We start from the raw sequence: 19,856 nt of genomic DNA, 5'->3' as shown, positions 1-19,856 counted from the left end.
ATACAAGAAGTTAGGACTTTGAATTCCTCAGTGTATATTATTCATTATATGGATGGTATTTTATTAGCTGATCCCTCTGAAGGAGTTTTACTAAAAGCTTTTGCTCTTATACAACAAGCTTTAAAATTTTGGGGAGTGGTTGTTGCTCCAGAAAAGATTCAAAGACAATATCCTTTACAATGTTTGATACATCAGGTATATCTTAAACAAATTGTGGCACAGAAAATTCAAGATACTTTATATTATTTTCAAAAGCTGTTAGGGGATGCTAACAGGCTTAAGACCTCACCTTAAGTTCACCACAGGAGAACTTAAGTCTCTGTTTGATATTCCTTAGAGAGATACAAATACTAATTCCCCTAGAAAATTAACTGATGAGGGAGGAATAGCTTTACAGAAAGTAGAGAAAGCTATGTGTCAACAATAATACATGAATTATATAGACTATGATCAATCGTTGGTTATTTGTACCCACAGCAGTCCTTTGGCAAAAGGGACCATTGATGTAACCTCATCTTTCTTCATCTCCAAAGAAAGTTTTAATGCCCTATTATGAAGCTGTTGTTGTGTTAATACAGGATTGTAGGATAGAGTCATGGAAGTATTTTGAAAAAGAACTTGATGAAACATACCTTATTCCAAACAGCAATTAAATTGGTTATTAGAGAATACTGATATATGGCATGTGCAAACTTTTCAGGCAAAATTAATAATTTTCCTCTATGCATGCTTTTGTATTTTCTGTAAATTTATGCATGTAGCCCATAGAAAATGTGCTTACTGTATTTATAGATGGCTCATCTAATGAGAAGGCAGCATATGTAATTAGATCATTTATTTAGTTTATTCTCTTGAGTTTCCCCATGCTTCAGCACAGATTATTGAATTACACGCTGTAGCCGCTGTTTTTAAAATGTTAAAATCAAGCTTTCAATTTGTATACTGATAGCCAATGTGTAGTTTATGGTTTGCGATTTATTAAAAATTTTTCCTTTTTTAAGATACTGCTAACCCTCAAATTTTACAATTATTTTTACTAATACAACCGATTTAAGAGAGTGTACTGTTCCTTTATAGGCTATTTAAGAACTCAGACTGGATTGCCTGGACCCCTTAGTGAGGGCAATGCCACAACAGATTTATTTAGAACACAACATTAATCAGTAAAAACAGAATGAAATGCCTCGGGGAAAAGGCAGCCTCTTTCCTGCGTCTTTGACCAGCTAAGCTCTGCAACACGAAGTCGAAGTCGTTTTTCTTGTGGTTCTAGGGCGGGTCTTGCATACCACAGCAGGGCAGAGCATCCTTCACTTGGAAACTGACACGCAGCTGTTCCCTGGGAGCAGCTGGGTTTACCATTTGCTGTGTCAGCTTGGGGCCTCCTCAGATGGTAAATTCCCCGAGGCAGCAGGCAGCCTGGAGAGCTTGGGAGAAAAACTGAATGAAACTGACCTAGCGGAAATATTCCTCCAAAGAATATTCTTTCAAAATTTTATCCATGTTTTAAAATTTAATTTAATGATATTTAATTGTTATTTAACCAGTGGCTTGTTATCTCATGACGCGATGCGGTCTTCATCCTTCAGCTTCCCTTCTGTTTCCAAAACGAATTCTGGAAGTCTGTGGAAGCCTAATCTGCCAGCACCCACTAATCCCCAGGATCAGCTCTCGGCAAAGAAGAGACCTTGAGTGATCTTCAGAGAGATTAGGTAGGAGGGGGTTTAAGCATTCTGTGAATGCAGTGAGTGCCCAGAGCAGGATGGAGGCCGGGGAAGGTGGCCTCACGTCCTGGAACTCCATCTCTGTTCTGTGCAGGCAGTGTGAGGAACCAGACCCCAGATACTCACCGTACACGGTGGTGCGGATAGCAGAGGCAGAAATGCGGGCCTATCATCGATTCTTGGGGAGCTGCACCAGCCTGGAGTACAGGGCAAATGAAGGTAACGGTGCGTTTGCATTTTTTCCATTTATTCTCATGGCTACTAGAATAATAGCTTAATTAAGTGTTGTGCTTTATAAAAAAAAAAAAAAAAGGAAGCCAGGGATATGTGGAGGTGCAGTATGGTGTGGGGGAAGGGGGGTGCCTCTGCGCGGCCCATGCTGAGGCATCATCCCCCTGAAGTACGAGCCACAAGTATAGAATAGAGTTTATTTAGGGAATGGGAGGGGAGTTGAGGGGGTAGTAGCAGAGAGGGAAGAGAAGAAGGGGTAAGAAGAGAAGAGAGTGAGGAGGGGGCAAAGAGCCCCCTTTTTAGTGAGTCAGGTACACCAAGCTGTTGCCAGGTAACTGTGGGGCGGAGCCTAGACAAAATGCCAACACTAAGAAATTTTAGAATTAAATTAAAAGAATTATTTTACAGCTATGTTAAGGAGTTTTAAAAAGAGTTTTAAAGAAGCACCAGTTTAACTATTATAACCCTGGAAATAGTCACTTATTTAGATAGTTTCACAATAAAAATAGATTATCAGCTGAAAGAACCAGGTTATAAGATAGAATATTGCAGCCGTGAAGGCTCACTTTCAAAGCGCAGACGTGAGTGCCTATCTACATGCATATTGAATATCACCTATCAGTGTGATAACTGGTTCATCGGGGTAAAAGAATAGTGTTTTAAAATTTTTGTTCAGTTATACTTTCTATTTAAGAAGGAACTGGAATGTGTTACTCTTATATAATGAAAATAAGAATGCACGTGATGATCTTGATGGGCCGAAGGAAAGCTTTGGGTCTGGAAGGGTTCTTGTTAGACATGTGACCTAGTAACACACTGATGGGGTGAGTAGGAAGGGTAGCACTTCCCCCTGCGTGGGCTCCAAGGAGAGACCTCTCTGTGTCTCTCTCACGGACTTGGAAGCTAGCAAGGCAGATACTCTTTTTTTTTTTTTTTCCGGAGCTGGGGACCAAACCCAGGGCCTTGTGCTCGCTAGGCAAGCGCTCTACCGCTGAGCTAAATCCCCAACCCCAAGGCAGATACTCTTAACTGAAGCTCTGGCTTGTTTTCCCGGGTTCTGCTCTGTGGAGGGCCTCCCTGCTGTGGTGGTTCTCCCTCCTGAGTCTGAGTCCCTTGGAGGGCCTCCCTATTGGGAGGCCTTTTTCCCCCCTCTATGCTCTGAAAATGTTTACGTTACATTTATTTCTCTTTGGTCTTGGAAAGAAAAAGATTAAGCCCAGTGCTTCTGTTGCTCCAGTTTCTTCACTGACGCTTGAAGTCTGTTTCTTTGAATGGAGTGCATTATTAAAAGGAGAAATGTACTTCTCTGGTAAACTCCAGTGTTGCTTTCTGACAGAAGTCAGTCCTGCAGGTGCTGCATAAGCCTCTGTACTTGTGTAAGGCTGTGGGTTACATTTTCAGACGCAAGCGTCACAATGTATTTGCTACACAATCACACTTTGCTTTCCTACACATGTGCTCAACTATATACCACACAAAATCTTTATAGGTCTGGAATTCAATCTTTGCCCTAAGTTTACTAAAATTCACTTGTACTAAGAACTGTAGAGTTTGTTTGAGAGAAACGTCTTAGGGTGTTAGTCAGAGCTAAGACTGATAAATTCCTCAGGCTGTTAACCCTAAAATGGTCACAGAAGAAATGTTAGGCCCAAAGCTTACATTGCCTGAGGCTTCAGTTCCCAGAAATATCTGTGTACAGCTAGAAAATGATTTTTATTGAATAATATACGGGACAGTCTAGTAGACAGCCCCAAACAGCTTCTCTGCTGAGCTCAATTCCGTACACAACGAGAAAGAGCAGAGACCTGTATAGAGACTAGGAACCAGTGTGTGCTTTATTCCAAGCGGAATCAACAGCATTAACATTTATTTTAATGTTAGAAATGCAGAATATTTGCCAGTAAATTGGATTCCCAGTAAACTGGAATCTGCATTTTATTTTATATTTTCATTCATTAATTTACTTATTCACTTTACATGTCATTCGTAGCCCCCTCCCTCCTCTCCTCCCAGTCCCACCCCTCCCCCTCTCCCATTCTCCACTTCCCTTCTCTGAGGAGAAGGGGAGCATCCCCCCCCCACCCCGCTCCCCACCAACACACCATGGCACACGAAGTCTCATCAGGACTAAGCGCATCCTCTGCCACTGAAGCCGGGCAACACAGCCCAGAGGAGACTCTGTTGTATTTTATTTTTTCATTCAAGAAACTTTATACAATGTATTTTGATCATGTTTCCCCTTCCTAACTATCCCGGTATCCTCTCTACCTCTCTACCCTATCCTCCCAACCTCATGTATTCTCCCACTCAAGAACAAACAACAAAAATCAAAAATCAAAACAGAAACCCAATAAGACAAAAAAATCCCCAACAAAATTAAATGAAACAAAAATCTAACCACAACAAGTACTACTACTAGTACTATTACTATAAACACTCACGAAGCTTGCTATGAAATAAAATACGGGTGGTGGTGGTGATGGTTGATCCCATGCCAAGGTGCCCCCTGAGAAATCACACTATGCAACAGATCTGGTATAAAGGAGGTTTGTTTGGGAGAAGTGAAGGGAGTGAGGACCTGGAGAAGGGGTAGAGGCAGACAGAAGGCAGGAAAGGTGCTAGGGCAGAGAAATGGGGCCAGAGGGGCAGAAGACAGAAAGGAGGAGAGAGTGAAAGTGTGTGGTGTGGGGGAGGTGGGGAGGGAGGGAGGAAGACACCAGCCAGGAACCTGTGGGAACACAGAGTACATGAACTGGGGTGTTGATCAGTCTTTATTTGTTTGTTTGTTTTTTTTTTTTTTCGGAGCTGGGGACCAAACCCAGGGCCTTGCGCTCGGTAGGCAAGCGCTCTACCGCTGAGCTAAATCCCCAACCCTTGATCAGTCTTTAATATTCTGCCTATACCTGCCCAGGAAGGTGATGACATAAACAGTTGCTAGGTCCTTGGGAGGAGCCTAGTGTAATCGCCTGCAGGCTAACAAAACTGATTTTGTGTTGGTCAATTACTCCTAGGCATGTGGACTGCTCTAGGGTGTGGCTGATCCCAGTGGCACTTTACCAGAGAAAACTGATTTTCCCTCTCCCAGAAGTCATCTGTTGCAACCTGGTGTCCACTTCCCCATTCAGTGCTGGGGTCCCATCTGGCTTGGACTCATTAGACCTCTTGGACTGGGAGTCACTGTTTCCTTGGACTCATCCACTGCCTCTGGCTTTTATAATCTTTCCGTCTCTTCTGCACAGATCTCTGTGGGGGAGGGGCTTGGTAGAGAAATCACATTTAGGACTAAGTGCTCCAACGTCTCGCTCTCAGCACACTGCGCAGGTGTAGGTCTCTGTTAATTCCTACCTTTTGCAAGAAGATTCTCTGATGGGGGCTGAGCAAAACACTGATCTATGAGTATAACAATGTGTCATTAAAAATAATTTTATTGTTATGTTTTTTAAGAGATTAATAAAAGTGGAATTTCCCTTAGGCCCATGATTTATCTAATCCCTGGTTCTTTGTCACTTTAGCAGTGTCAGGTGTGGGCTCCATCTTATGAAAGACTCCCGGAGCGGGGAGACCCTCACTCAAGTCTTAGGATGACGTGACCCCCTAAAGAACTCACGAGAGACTGATCTTGATGCAATCAACAAGAGGTTTATTGATAAGGACGACAGAAACCAGAGCGCTGGGGTCGAGACTCGTATCCCACGCAGGGGTAGAGGAGTTCGACCTGGAATGGCTGGGAGAAGGGGTATTTAAAGGAAAAACTATACCGAATCACAAGGAAGAACCTCCTGTTTCTCATGATTGTTTAGTCCTGCTATTATCTGAACCAGCTCGTGCAATTACTCTTTCTGTGGTCAGCTGGAACAGTCCGTTCCAGGGCCTGACTATTTTTCTTTCTTTTGGCTTCAACTTTTGTCTAGGGGGCAATTTTAAACTTTTACCTTTCACTCACACCTTAAATTCAAACAAAAAGTGGCTGACTCCTCCCCTAACATCTGTGCCACAATTGCACTGTAGGCAGGTCGTTGTAGGTTTCAGGGTTTGTAGCTGGGCGATATTCACAGCCACTTTCTCCTCCTATAGCATGCAGGGTATCTTCCAGAGCAATGAAATGCTAGTCAGTAGGGGTGAAGTTTCTAGTTGAGAACCAGATTGACTTTGCGTCCAATGACATCAGTCAATGTTATCTTCAGCAATAGGATCGTGCCATCGGGGTGTGGAGGTCAACCAATAACCATGACTGTAGCTTGTAAGGCTCTCCACAGGTCTCCTTAGTGCTAGACAGACCCATTCCTAGCACTGTAAGTTTTACCTGGTGGCATGATGTCTAGTTAGGCATACATGCCAAGGAGTCTCCATCTTATTGCAGAGATACTTTCTCATTTGTTGGTGCCCACACCGACGAGGTACTGAAAGCCGGGCGCAAGCCTATGGGTTTAAAAAGAAACACATACTCGGGTCATTCGTGTCACGAGAATGCAAAATCGTTTGCTTTATCCACCGAATATATACCCCAAGTACACCAGGTGGAAAATTCAGGAAGCACAGTGGGAAAACCGGCTTAAGCTCTCAGAAACAAAAGACAGGAACCGATTATTGCCCAGGTGTACCACCCAGGTGTGCAGCTTCAGGGCCAGGGCCTTCCTTTGTTAGGAACAAAAGGCTTCTACATGCATCAGCAGGGCTTCAGCCGGGGGCAAACACTGTAGGGGACCCAGGAAGGTCCGACACTCATTCATGTTCATTGCTGCTCTGTTCATAACAGGAAATGGAATTATCCTAGATGGTTCACATACACTGAGGGAAGCCAAGACAGAAACTAGGCAGGAACTTAGAAGATGATGCAGAAGCCATGGAGGGGTGCTGCTTACTGGCCTGCTCCTCATTGTTTGCTCATCCTGCTTTCTATTTGAACCCAGGACCACCAGCCCAGGGGTGGGCCTCCCTCATCAATCGGTAATTAAGAAAATGCTCTAAAGGCTTGTCTGCTTATAGCCCAGTCTTATAGGAGCATTTCTTTCCAATCGAGGTTCCCTCTTCTTAGATGACTAGCTTGTGTCAAGTTGACATAAAACTTGCTAGAACAGTGACGTTGGAAGGGATAAAGGGAGAGAGGAAGACCTCCCAAGGAAGGGGAAATAGAATGTAGTGTTATGGAGAAACAAATGGGAAACTAGAATGGGAGGATTATTTAGGGTGGGGGATGGGAGAACAGGGTAAAGGATCAAATGTGGGGAGGGACCAATAACACTAAAGGCCTTTTGAAAAACCATGTGAAAACCTATACTGTAGAAACTTCATGAAATATCTACACATATGAAAGAAATGTACAGAGTTACCTATAGTCTGCATTTTAATGTTCAGGTCTTCAAGAAATGGCTCAGGTTTAATTAAGACTACACACTGATCTGGCAGAGGATGACTTGTGTTTCAGCACTCACATCCACCGGGTTACAACCAGTTACATTCATGCCCATCCCCAAGACCTCTGACTCTGTGGAGACCTGCATTCACACACACACACACACACACACACACACACACACACACACACACACACACACACACATACACACACACACACACACACACACACACTTGCTCTCTTTAAAGGTAAATCTTTAAAAAAAATTTTAAAAAAATTCTAGTGTTTGAGAAGCCTTTGGAGAGAGTTTAAAATGCAGGCAGAGCACCCTGAATGCTAGCACTAAAACAGGACTTTTTTTTTAATTTGGAGAGATTGGATGTTTTACATATTTTCTTAATATTTTCTAGGTCTTTGATGGGTTTTCATTTGAAATTAACACTGGTGATGGCTCCCACACCCAGTATCAGAATTATCAAAGGTTATAGAAATGGTCAGAATGCCCTTTTCAGTTTCAGTGGTAAGGGAGTTCAGGAAGGTGTGTTAGTCAGCTCTGTGACAAACAGCATGACAGAGAGGAGAAGCACAACTTTTTGGGATGTCGGCTGATGAGGAAGGGTCAGCTGGATGCTTTCCCTGCTTCTCTGAACTAGCAGGCTTTTGCTCCAGCATTTGGCTCCCAAGTCTTTATTGGTAAAATTGAACATTTAAGATTTTGTTAAAAACAAAAGATTCGCACTCTATGAGAAGCATTTAATAACTTGATTAATTGGTCTTTTCTCTTACCTAAGCACTTCCAATAAACAGCACCTCCTTGCTCTCCAAAGCTGGGCATATTCCTGATGTCTGCTGTGCTGCAGTCTGCAAACCGTCATAGAATTTCGACAGCTGCCTGGTCTTTCCCTGCCATCAACTAAGAGAGCTATGTGGGGTCTCCTCCTGGTCCTGGTGAGCATAAAGAGAATAAATGTTCAGGGCTTGCATGTGCTCTGCCAGGGCTGAGCTCTGGGGCCACGTGGGGCCACATGCTGAGGTTCCTGTGGAGTACTCCGAAGCCATCAGGGACTTCGTGTGAGGGCGGGAGTGTTTCATTTCTAATGTGTATCATGCCATGATTGTGTCAATATTTGTCTAGATTTAGCAATTATACACTTAATATTTGTGCAGTCTGCTTGTATTCAACAAAATTTTGTTAGTATAAAAATAAAAGATAAAGAGCACACATTATGTAAACTAAGGGAGTTTCATGTTTTCATTCTTTCTCCCTGCCTGCCCTCCCTGCACCCTCTTTGTGTGTGTGTGTGTGTGTGTGTGTGTGTGTGTAAAATGTACACAGCTCACCCATATGGGCATGTGTAAAGGTTGATACCCAAATGTCTTTATTAATCACATTTTCACTTTAAATTATTTTAAATTATTTATTTATTTATTTATTTATTTGTTTGTTTATTTATTTTTACACTCCAGATTTTATTCCCCTCCTGGTCCGCCATCTGGACAGTTCCACATACCATACCTCCTCCCTGCTCCCCTACCTCCAGTGTCTCCACAAGGATGTGCCAACCCATCCACCCCACCAGACCTCTGAATTTATTGGGGATTCTAGTCTCTTGAGGGTTAGGTGCATTTTCTCTGACTGAACCCAGACCTGGGAGTCCTCTGCTGTATATGTGTTAGGGGCCTCATCTCAGCTGGTGTATGCTGCTTGGTTGATGATCCAGTGTCTGAGAGATCTCGGGGGTCCAGGTTAATTGAGACTGTTGGTCCTCTTACAGAGTTGCTCAACTCCTCAGCTTCCTCCAGTTTTCCCCTAATTGAACCACAGAGGTCAGCAGCTTCTGTCCATTGGTTGGGTGCACATATCTGCATCTGACTCTTTCAGCTGCTTGTTGGCTTTTAAAGGGCAGCCAGGATAGGTCCCTTTTTGTGAACACCCCATAGCCTCAGTAATGGTGTCGGGTTTTGGGGCCTCCCCTTGAGCTGGATCTCCCTTTGGGCCTCTCGCTGGACCTTCTTTTCCTCAGGGTCTTCTCCCTTTCCATTCTTGCATTTATTTCAGACAGGAAGAAATATGGGTCAGTGTTGTTGTAAACATATAAAGAATAAAAATGTATTGTTGTCTTTAGCTCACTAAGTCCAACACTGCAGTGCCCCAAGATGTCTGCTAGATATCTTGGCAGAAACATAATCCAAATCCTCGGTAGCCCAGTGTCTCTTGTCGCCACACACTTTGCTACACTCAAATTGTCACATAAAAGAACACACAACACAATTATCTTTGACCCAATTGGTAAGATATAATTGCCCACTTAAACACACAATGCCCAGTACCATCCATCCCTTAAGAACGTTTGTAACAACCTGAAAAGGTACAGCATGGAATCTTAATGTCACCCACCATATTGTCTTGCCACAGCTTCTCTCTCTCCCTCTTTTCTTTTCCTTTCTGTTCCAGTCTCCTCCTCTTCCTTCAAACTTCTCTCCCGCCCATCCTTCCTTCTCCTCCAATGACAGGCCTCCTTCTATCCTGTACCTGCCCCTCACCTGTATTTTACAAATTCAATGGGGAGAAGGTTCTGGTGAAGTCACCTGATTCCTGAGTACCTGACTAGGCAGCTGTCCTTAGGGCAGTGGAATTAGCATCAAAATACAGATAACTCCAGGGCAAACCACAACATTTCCCCCTTTTTGTCCAGTTAAAAAGCCTTTTCACTTATATATAAATTGAGTACAATTATTACCATTCTATAATTTATAAACCATATGATGTATTCAACACCCAGTTCATCACAATATCAGTTAAACAGAACATTTAATTATCCATTCCAGCTTAAGAAAGGATTAAAATCTATATTATATCTTGGCTAGCTTATATACTATCTGATAAATAGGTATATTCAGAGTTAAACAGCCTGATAGGCTATGAGACTATAATCAGTCTTCAACTCCATCAGAAATCTGAGAATGCCCAAATATCTATACATACAGGAAGCCTAACACGGCTTCTGGAACTGAGGCATGTTGTAGAGACAAATCTCCACTAGCACAGTCCCCTGTTAGCAACATGTGAGCACAAGTCTTTAGCCTTCTGGCCCAAAATCAACTGACAGACTCTTGAAATGTAGATTTTGAAGGGCTGATCACCCTGTCTTGGCAGAGTTTATCAGTCAACTATTCTATATACTTTGTCCTTTTCTGGACAGTATTAGTCTGTAGATGAAACAGGCAGTTTTGTCTAGTGGCTGCCTAGCCACAAAGTATTGCCTCACCTGGAGGTAGAGGTGTTCAAATTCTTGATTAAATCCACCAAAGGGTAACTGTTAGGAGCAGATGTCTCAATAAAAGATAAATAACTTTAAATCTCAAATTTTGTGGATTTCTGATGTTTTTGAAAACCATCTATCTATGTAAGACAATCTGGACTGTTGTCTTTATATCTTAATAATATCTTGAAAGTACTCTCACAAAGTCAGCAATATGTTTGCTATTTGGTCCTTAACTCACATGTGTAATCAACTCAGAAGTTTGTAATGGCATCAGTAGAAGGACTGGCTCTAAACCTTGTACTTTTAAACTTTTAACAAATAAATTCTATATCAAAGCAATGATTTTAGCTTAGTTAACAAATGAGATGTATAACTCAATCTAGCTAATTCCTCCCTGTTAAATTACAACCAATTTTAAATTCCTCATAAAAACAACTGTAGAATAACCACTTTCAGCCCCCGAAAGTCCAGGGAATTGGGGCGACGACTCCTCTATAACTTCTTCAAGCTGTATATGGGCGTTGAGATATCCTTGGTGATAGGGGGTAGGAAGAATGAAGCAAATGCTGTAGCTGATATGTCCTGACTGGACACAGCTGAAAGTTCTTGAGACCAGGAATCCAAGTAGGCACACTCTGTAAAATACAGCTCTCAAGACAAAAGTTTAGAATACAGATATCTTTTTGTTTGATTCTCCTGAATTAATTTTTTCAGGCGGCCTACTTCTATCAAATCTGATCAGCATGACTCTGTGAGGTTTCTAGAGCCTAATCACACTTTTTAAAAACACAAAGACAAAATCTTTCTCCCACAATGCTGTGTTCCTTAGTCTGTAAACAGAAAAGCTTATATCTTGCACTCTCTCCCAGAGTAATAATATAACCATAAAACTCAAAGTCACACCCATTATGAAGATTAAACAACTTTTAAAAAAGGAAGTAAGCTAAACGATGAGCCTGATAGACCTTTGTACTCTGTGATATCAGGAAATTAACCCAAAATTCCTATGGAGCCCATGTTAAGAGAATCTGAGCTTCCTGTTGTGGTAAATATAAAAAGTAACCACAAACCCTTGCTAGCCGGCATCAACGAGCCATATGGCCTTTAGCAGGGTAATTCATAAAACAAACCAAATACCTTATATCAATTCCAATATCAATAAGCAACATATTAAACCAGGATTTTAGTCCAAAATATATCCATCTGTTAAGCTCACTACCTGGAGCCACAGATTTTAATTTAACCTTGATAACTTCTATAATATATGTCTGCATTCACTCTCCCTGGTGTTACAGACATTTATCACAACTCTCTACTTGGAGTTAGTGAGCAATTTTTTTCCTATCTAAGTTCCGAACCATAGATGAAAATCCCCATGTGATTCGGGCAATTTCTTTATTCTCCTTAAAACAAACTTAAACACCTTCTATCAATTCTAAAACCAATATGCCACTTAAAACTCAGGACTTCAGCCCAAAATAGATCCATCTGTTAAGCTCTCTACCCGGAGCCACAGATTTTTCTTTAACCTTAATAACTTCTATATGTCTGCATTCACTCTGCCCGGTGTTACAGACATTCATCACAACTCTCTATTTGGAGTTAGTGACCAATTTTTCCCTATCTAAGTTCTGAACTGTGGATGAAAATCCCCACCTGATTCAGGTAATCTCTTTACTCTCTTCTTTCTAAAAACAAACTTAATCACCTTTTAATAATACCTGTAATTAAGAAGTAGTTTGTCTAATTAGGATTTCAACCCAAAATTCCTGTGGAGCCCACGTTAAAAAGATATGTATCCTGAAAGATTTTCTAAACAACTTTCTTTAAAAAGCAGCTTTTAATCTCTAACTCTCTGAGTTGCCATTACTTATCACACAGCCTGGGACCTACAGCCTGCTAGCCCAGGCTACTTCCCTGTTTCTTTGTTAAATTCCCCTGCTTGAGATATCATATGACTTAACATGGCACTGGCAAACTCCGGAACTCCAGGACAAACCACCACAGGTCAGAGTTTTGACTGTCGGATAGCAATCCCATTCCTCACCTGATGGATGCCCTGTCTTTCTGCTGGAGGTGGGCTCAATAAGTTCTCTCTCCCCACTGCAGGGCATTTCGCCTAGGGTCCCCTGCTTTGAGTCCTGAGAGCCTGTCACTTCCTGGGTATTTGGTACCTGGTACATTCTAGATGGTCCTCCCAACCTACTTCCATCTGAGGTCACCTATTTCCATTCTATCTGCTGGCCCTCAGGGCTTCTTTTTTTTATCCCTCCAACCAATACCAGATCATGTTCCCCTCACCCCCAACCCCATCCATTATTCCATTATTCTATTGTGGGACATCTGGGTTATTTCCAGCTTCTGACTATCACAAATAAGACTGCTATGAATATAGTGGAACATGTGTCCCCACGGCATGGTAGAGCATCTTTGGGGTATATTCCCAAGAGTGGTATTTATGGGTTTTTAGGTAGGTCTATTTCCAGTTTTCTGAGGAACCTCCAGATTGATTTCCAGAGTAGTTGTACCAGTTTGTAATTCTACCAGCAGTGGAAGAGTGTTCCTCTTTCCTCACTAACATGTGCTGTCACCTGAGATTTTGATCTTAACCTTTCTGACTGGTGTAAGGTAGAGTCTCTGGGTCACTTTGATTTGCATTTTTCTGCTCACTAAGGACTTTGAACAGTTCTTTAGGTGCTTCTCAGCCATTCGAGAGTCCTCTGTTGGGAATTCTCAGTTTAGTTCTATACCCCATTTTTTTTTATTGGGTTTTTTGGTTTTGTTTTGTTTTGGGTTTTTTTTTTTGCTTATGTTTTTGTTTTTGTTTTTTGTTTCTTGTTTTTTTGGTGGTTAGCTTCATGAGTTCTTTATATAGTTTGGATATTAGCCCTCTATTGGATGTGGAGTTAGTGAAGATTTTTTCCCAATGTATAGGTTGCCAATTTGTCTTATTGATAGTGTCCTTTGCCTTACAGAAGCTTTCCAGTTTCATGAGGTCCCATTTATCAATTCTTAGAGCATTGGAGTTTTGTTTAGGAAATTTTATCCTGTACCAATAATAAGTTCAAGACTTTTTCCCACTGTCTCTTCTATTAGATTCAGTGTGTCTAGTTTTATGTTAAGATCCTTGGTCCACTTGGACTTGAGCTTTGTGCATAGTGACAACTACGGATCTATTTTCATTTTTCCTTTTTTTTTTTTTTTATTAACTTGAATATTTCTTATATACATTTCGAGTGTTATTCCCTTTCCCGGTTTCCGGGCAAACAACCTCCGCCCCCCTCTCCTTCCTTATGGTTGTTCTCTTCCCCACCCTCCCCCCATTGCCGTCCTCCCCCCAACAGTCTAGTTCACTGGGGGTTCAGTCTTAGCAGGACCCAGGGCTTCCCCTTCCACTGGTGCTCTAACTAGGATATTCATTGTTACCTATGAGGTCAGAGTCCAGGGTATAGTCTTTAGGTAGTGGCTTAGTCCCTGGAAGCTCTGGTTGCTTGGCATTGTTGTACATATGGGGTCTCGAGCCCCTTCAAGCTCTTCCAGTTCTTTCTCTGATTCCTTCAACGGGGGTCCTATTCTCAGTTCAGTGGTTTGCTGCTGGCATTCACCTCTGTATTTGCTGTATTCTGGCTGTGTCTCTCAGGAGCGAACTACACTTCTGCACTTCTTTGCTTCATCCATCTTGTTTAATTGGGTGGCTGTATATATGGGCCACATGTGGGGCAGGCTCTGAATGGGTGTTCCTTCTGCGTCTATTTTAATCTTTGCCTCTCTCTTCCCTGCCAAGGGTATTCTTGTTCCCCTTTTAAAGAAGGAGTGAAGCATTCACATTTTGATCATCCGTCTTGAGTTTCATTTGTTCTAGGCATCTAGGGTAATTCAAGCATTTGGGCTAATAGCCACTTATCAATGAGTGCATACCATGTATGTCTTTCTGTGATTGGGTTAGCTCACTCAGGATGATATTTTCCAGTTCCAACCATTTGCCTATGAATTTCATAAAGTCGTTGTTTTTGATAGCTGAGTAATATTCCATTGTGTAGATGTACCACATTTTCTGTATCCATTCCTCTGTTGAAGGGCATCTGGGTTCTTTTCAGCTTCTGGCTATTATAAATAAGGCTCATGAACATAGTGGAGCACGTGTCTTTTTTATATGTTGGGGCATCTTTTGGGTATATGCCCAAGAGAGGTATAGCTGGATCCTCAGGCAGTTCAATGTCCAATTTTCTGAGGAACCTCCAGACTGATTTCCAGAATGGTTGTACCAGTCTGCAATCCCACCAACAATGGAGGAGTGTTCCTCTTTCTCCACATCCTCGCCAGCATTTGCTGTCACCTGAGTTTTGATCTTAGCCATTCTCACTGGTGTGAGGTGAAATCTCAGGGTTGTTTTGATTTGCATTTCCTGATGACTAAAGATGTTGAACATTTCTTTAGGGTGTTTCTCAGCCATTCGGCATTCAGCTGTGAATTCTTTGTTTAGCTCTGAACCCCATTTTTAATAGGGTTATTTGTCTTCCCTCATGGTCTAACTTTTTGAGTTCTTTGTATATTTTGGATATAAGGCCTCTATCTGTTGTACCATTGGTAAAGATCTTTTCCCAATCTGTTGGTTGCCGTTTTGTCCTAACCACAGTGTCCTTTGCCTTACAGAAGCTTTGCAGTTTTATGAGATCCCATTTGTCGATTCTTGATCTTAGAGCATAAGCCATTGGTGTTTTGTTCAGGAAATTTTTTCCAGTGCCCATGTGTTCCAGATGCTTCCCTAGTTTTTCTTCTATTAGTTTGAGTGTGTCTGGTTTGATGTGGAGGTCCTTGATCCACTTGGACTTAAGCTTTGTACAGGGTGATAAGCATGGATCGATCTGCATTCTTCTACATGTTGACCTCCAGTTGAACCAGCACCAATTGCTGAAAATGCTATCTTATTTCCATTGGATGGATTTGGCTCCTTTGTCAAAAATCAAGTGACCATAGGTGTGTGGGTTCATTTCTGGGTCTTCAATTCTGTTCCATTGGTCTATCTGTCTGTCTCTGTACCAATACCATGCAGTTTTTATCACTATTGCTCTGTAATACTGCTTGAGTTCAGGGATAGTGATTTCCCCTGAAGTCCTTTTTATTGTTGAGGATAGTTTTAGCTATCCTGGGTTTTTTGTTATTCCAGATGAATTTGCAAATTGTTCTGTCTAACTCTTTGAAGAATTGGATTGGTATTTTGATGGGGATTGCATTGAATCTGTAGATCGCTTTTGGTAAAATGGCCATTTTTACTATATTAATCCTGCCAATCCATGAGCATGGGAGATCTTTCCACCTTCTGAGGTCTTCTTCAATTTCTTTCTTCAGTGTCTTGAAGTTCTTATTGTACAGATCTTTTTACTTGCTTGGTTAAAAAGTCACACCCAGGTACTTTATATTATTTGGGTCTATTATGAAGGGTGTCGTTTCCTAATTTCTTTCTCGGCTTGTTTCTCTTTTGTGTAGAGGAAGGCTACTGATTTATTTGAGTTAATTTTATACCCAGCCACTTTGCTGAAGTTGTTTATCAGCTTTAGTAGTTCTCTGGTGGAACTTTTGGGATCACTTAAATATACTATCATATCATCTGCAAATAGTGATATTTTGACTTCTTCTTTTCCAATCTGTATCCCCTTGACCTCCTTTTGTTGTCTGATTGCTCTGGCTAGAACTTCAAGAACTATATTGAATAAGTAGGGAGAGAGTGGGCAGCCTTGTCTAGTCCCTGATTTTAGTGGGATTGCTTCAAGTTTCTCTCCATTTAGTTTAATGTTAGCCACTGGTTTGCTGTATATGGCTTTTACTATGTTTAGGTATGGGCCTTGGATTCCTATTCTTTCCAGGACTTTTATCATGAAGGGGTGTTGAATTTTGTCAAATGCTTTCTCAGCATCTAATGAAATGATCATGTGGTTTTGTTCTTTCAGTTTGTTTATATAATGGATCACGTTGATGGTTTTCCGTATATTAAACCATCCCTGCATGCCTGGGATGAAGCCTACTTGATCATGGTGGATGATTGTTTTGATGTGCTCTTGGATTGGTTTGCCAGAATTTTGATGAGTATTTTTGCGTCGATGTTCATAAGGGAAATTGGTCTGAAGTTCTCTTTCTTTGTTGGATCTTTGTGTGGTTTAGGTATAAGAGTAATTGTGGCTTCATAGAAGGAATTCGGTAGTGCTCCATCTGTTTCAATTTTGAGGAATAGTTTGGATAATATCGGTATGAGGTCTTCTATGAAGGTCTGATAGAATTCTGCACTAAATCCGTCTGGACCTGGGCTCTTTTTGGTTGGGAGACCTTTAATGACTGCTTCTATTTCCTTAGGAGTTATGGGGTTGTTTAACTGGTTTATCTGTTCCTGATTTAACTTCGGTACCTGGTATCTGTCTAGGAAATTGTCCATTTCCTGTAGATTTTCAAGTTTTGTTGAATATATGCTTTTATAGTAAGATCTGATGATTTTTTGAATTTCCTCTGGATCTGTAGTTATGTCTCCCTTTTCATTTCTGATTTTGTTAATTTGGACACACTCTCTGTGTCCTCTCGTTAGTCTGGCTAGGGGTTTATCTATCTTGTTGATTTTCTCAAAGAACCAACTTTTGGTTCTGTTGATTCTTTCTATGGTCCTTTTTGTTTCTACTTGGTTGATTTCAGCTCTGAGTTTGATTATTTCCTGCCTTCTACTCCTCCTGGGTGTATTTGCTTCTTTTTGTTCTAGAGCTTTTAGGTGTGCTGTCAAGCTGCTGACATATGCTCTTTCCTGTTTCTTTCTGCAGGCACTCAGCGCTATGAGTTTTCCTCTTTAGCACAGCTTTCATTGTGTCCCATAAGTTTGGGTATGTTGTAACTTCATTTTCATTAAATTCTAAAAAGTTTTTAATTTCTTTCTTTATTTCTTCCTTGACCAGGTTATCATTGAGTAGAGCATTGTTCAATTTCCACGTATATGTGAGCATTCTTCCCTTATTGTTATTGAAGACCAGCTTTAGGCCGTGGTGGTCCGATAGCAAGCATGGGATTATTTCTATCTTTCTGTACCTGTTGAGGCCCGTTTTTTGACTAATTATATGGTCAATTTTGGAGAAAGTACCATGAGGAGCTGAGAAGAAGGTATATCCTTTTGCTTTAGGGTAGAACGTTCTATAAATATCTGTTAAGTCCATTTGGCTCATGACTTCTCTTAGTCTGTCTACGTCTCTGTTTAATTTCTGTTTCCATGATCTGTCCATTGATGAGAGTGGCGTGTTGAAATCTCCTACTATTATTGTGTGAGGTGCAATGTGTTTTGAGCTTTAGTAAGGTTTCTTTTACGTATGTAGGTGCCCTTGTATTTGGGGCATAGATATTTAGGATTGAGAGTTCATCTTGGTGGATTTTTCCTTTGATGAATATAAAGTGTCCTTCCTTATCTTTTTTGATGACTTCTAGTTGAAAATTGATTTTATTTGATATTAGAATGGCTACTCCAGCTTGCTTCATCCGACCATTTGCTTGGAAAGTTGTTTCCCAGCCTTTCACTCTGAGGTAGTGTCTGTCTTTGTCTCTGAGGTGTGTTTCCTGTAGGCAGCAGAATGCAGGGTCCTCGTTGCGTATCCAGTTCGTTAATCTATGTCTTTTTATTGGGGAGTTGAGGCCATTGATGTTGAGAGATATTAAGGAATAGTGATTATTGCTTCCTGTTATATTCATATTTGGATGTGAGGATATGTTTGTGTGCTTTTCTTCTCTTTGTTTTGTTGCCAAGATGATTAGTTTCTTGCCTCTTCTAGGGTATAGCTTGCCTCCTTATGTTGGGCTTTACCATTTATTATCCTTTGTAGTGCTGGATTTGTAGAAAGACATTGTGTAAATTTGGTTTTGTCATGGAATATCTTGGTTTCTCCATCTATGTTAATTGAGAGTTTTGCAGGATACAGTAACCTGGGCTGGCATTTGTGTTCTCTTAGGGTTGTATGACATCAGTCCAGGATCTTCTGGCCTTCATAGTTTCTGGCTAAAAGTCTGGTGTGATTCTGATAGGTCTGCCTTTATATGTTACTTGACCTTTTTCCTTACTGCTTTTAATATTCTTTCTTTATTTTGTGCGCTTGGTGTTTTGACTATTGTATGTGACGGAGGTGTTTCTTTTCTGGTCCAATCTATTTGGAGTTCTGTAGGCTTCTTGTATGCCTATGGGTATCTCTTTTTTAGGTTAGGAAGTTTTCTTCTATGATTTTGTTGAAGATATTTACTGGTCCTTTGAGCTGGGAGTCTTCACTCTCTTCTATACCTATTATCCTTAGGTTTGATCTTCTCATTGAGTCCTGGATTTCCTGTATGTTTTGGACCAGTAGCTTTTTTCGCTTACATTATCTTTGACAGTTGAGTCAATGATTTCTATGGAATCTTCTGCTCCTGAGATTCTCTTTCCATCTCTTGTATTCTGTTGGTGAAGCTTGTATCTACAGCTCCTTGTCTCTTCTTTTTGTTTTCTATATCCAGGGTTGTTTCCATGTGTTCTTTCTTGATTGCTTCTATTTCCATTTTTAATTCCTTCAACTGTTTGATTGTGTTTTCCTGGAATTCTTTCAGGGATTTTTGTGTCTCCTCTCTATGGGCTTCTACTTGTTTATTTATGTTTTCCTGGAATTCTTTCAGGCATTTTTGCGATTCCTCTCTGTAGGCTTCTACTTGTTTATTAATGTTTTCCTGTGTTTCTCTAAGGGAGTTCTTCACGTCTTTCTTGAAGTCCTCCAGCATCATGATCAAATATGATTTTGAAATTAGATCTTGCTTTTCTGGTGTGTTTGGATATTCCATGTTTGTTTTGATGGGAGAATTGGGCTCCGATGGTGCCATGTAGTCTTGGTTTCTGTTGCTTGTGTTCCTGCACTTGCCTCTCGCCATCAGATTATCTCTAGTGTTACTTTGTTCTGCTATTTCTGTCAGTGGCTAGACTGTCCTATAAGCCTATGTGTCAGGAGTGCTGTAGACCTGTTTTACTGTTTTCTTTCAGCCAGTTATGGGGACAGAGTGTTCTGCTTTCGTGCGTGTAGTTTTTCCCCTCTACAGGTCTTCAGCTGTTCCTGTGGGCCTGTGTCTTGAGTTCACCAGGCAGGTCACTTGCAGCAGAAAAGTTGGTCTTACCTGTGGTCCTGAGGCTCAAGTTCGCTCGAGGGGTGCTGCCCACGGGCTCTCCGCGGTGGCAGCAACCAGGAAGATCTGCGCCGCCCCTTCTGGGAGCCTCCGTGCACCAGGGTTCCAGATGGCCTCCGGTGT

The 19,856-nt window shown here is 41.4% G+C and overlaps 1 long non-coding RNA gene across 1 annotated transcript; it reads left to right on the top strand.

Moving 5' to 3' along the window:
- Nucleotides 1-1,403: 1,403 nt before the first annotated feature.
- On the top strand, nucleotides 1,404-8,545 carry LOC116897798. The gene is made up of 2 exons (XR_004387627.1): nucleotides 1,404-1,940; nucleotides 8,100-8,545. It is a non-coding gene; the product is annotated as an uncharacterized LOC116897798 (long non-coding RNA).
- Nucleotides 8,546-19,856: the final 11,311 nt, after the last annotated feature.

Source organism: Rattus rattus, chromosome 4 (assembly GCF_011064425.1).
Source record: "Rattus rattus isolate New Zealand chromosome 4, Rrattus_CSIRO_v1, whole genome shotgun sequence".
In the NCBI taxonomy this organism is placed as follows: Eukaryota; Metazoa; Chordata; class Mammalia; order Rodentia; family Muridae; genus Rattus; species Rattus rattus.
This window is presented reverse-complemented; position numbering and strand designations above follow the sequence as displayed.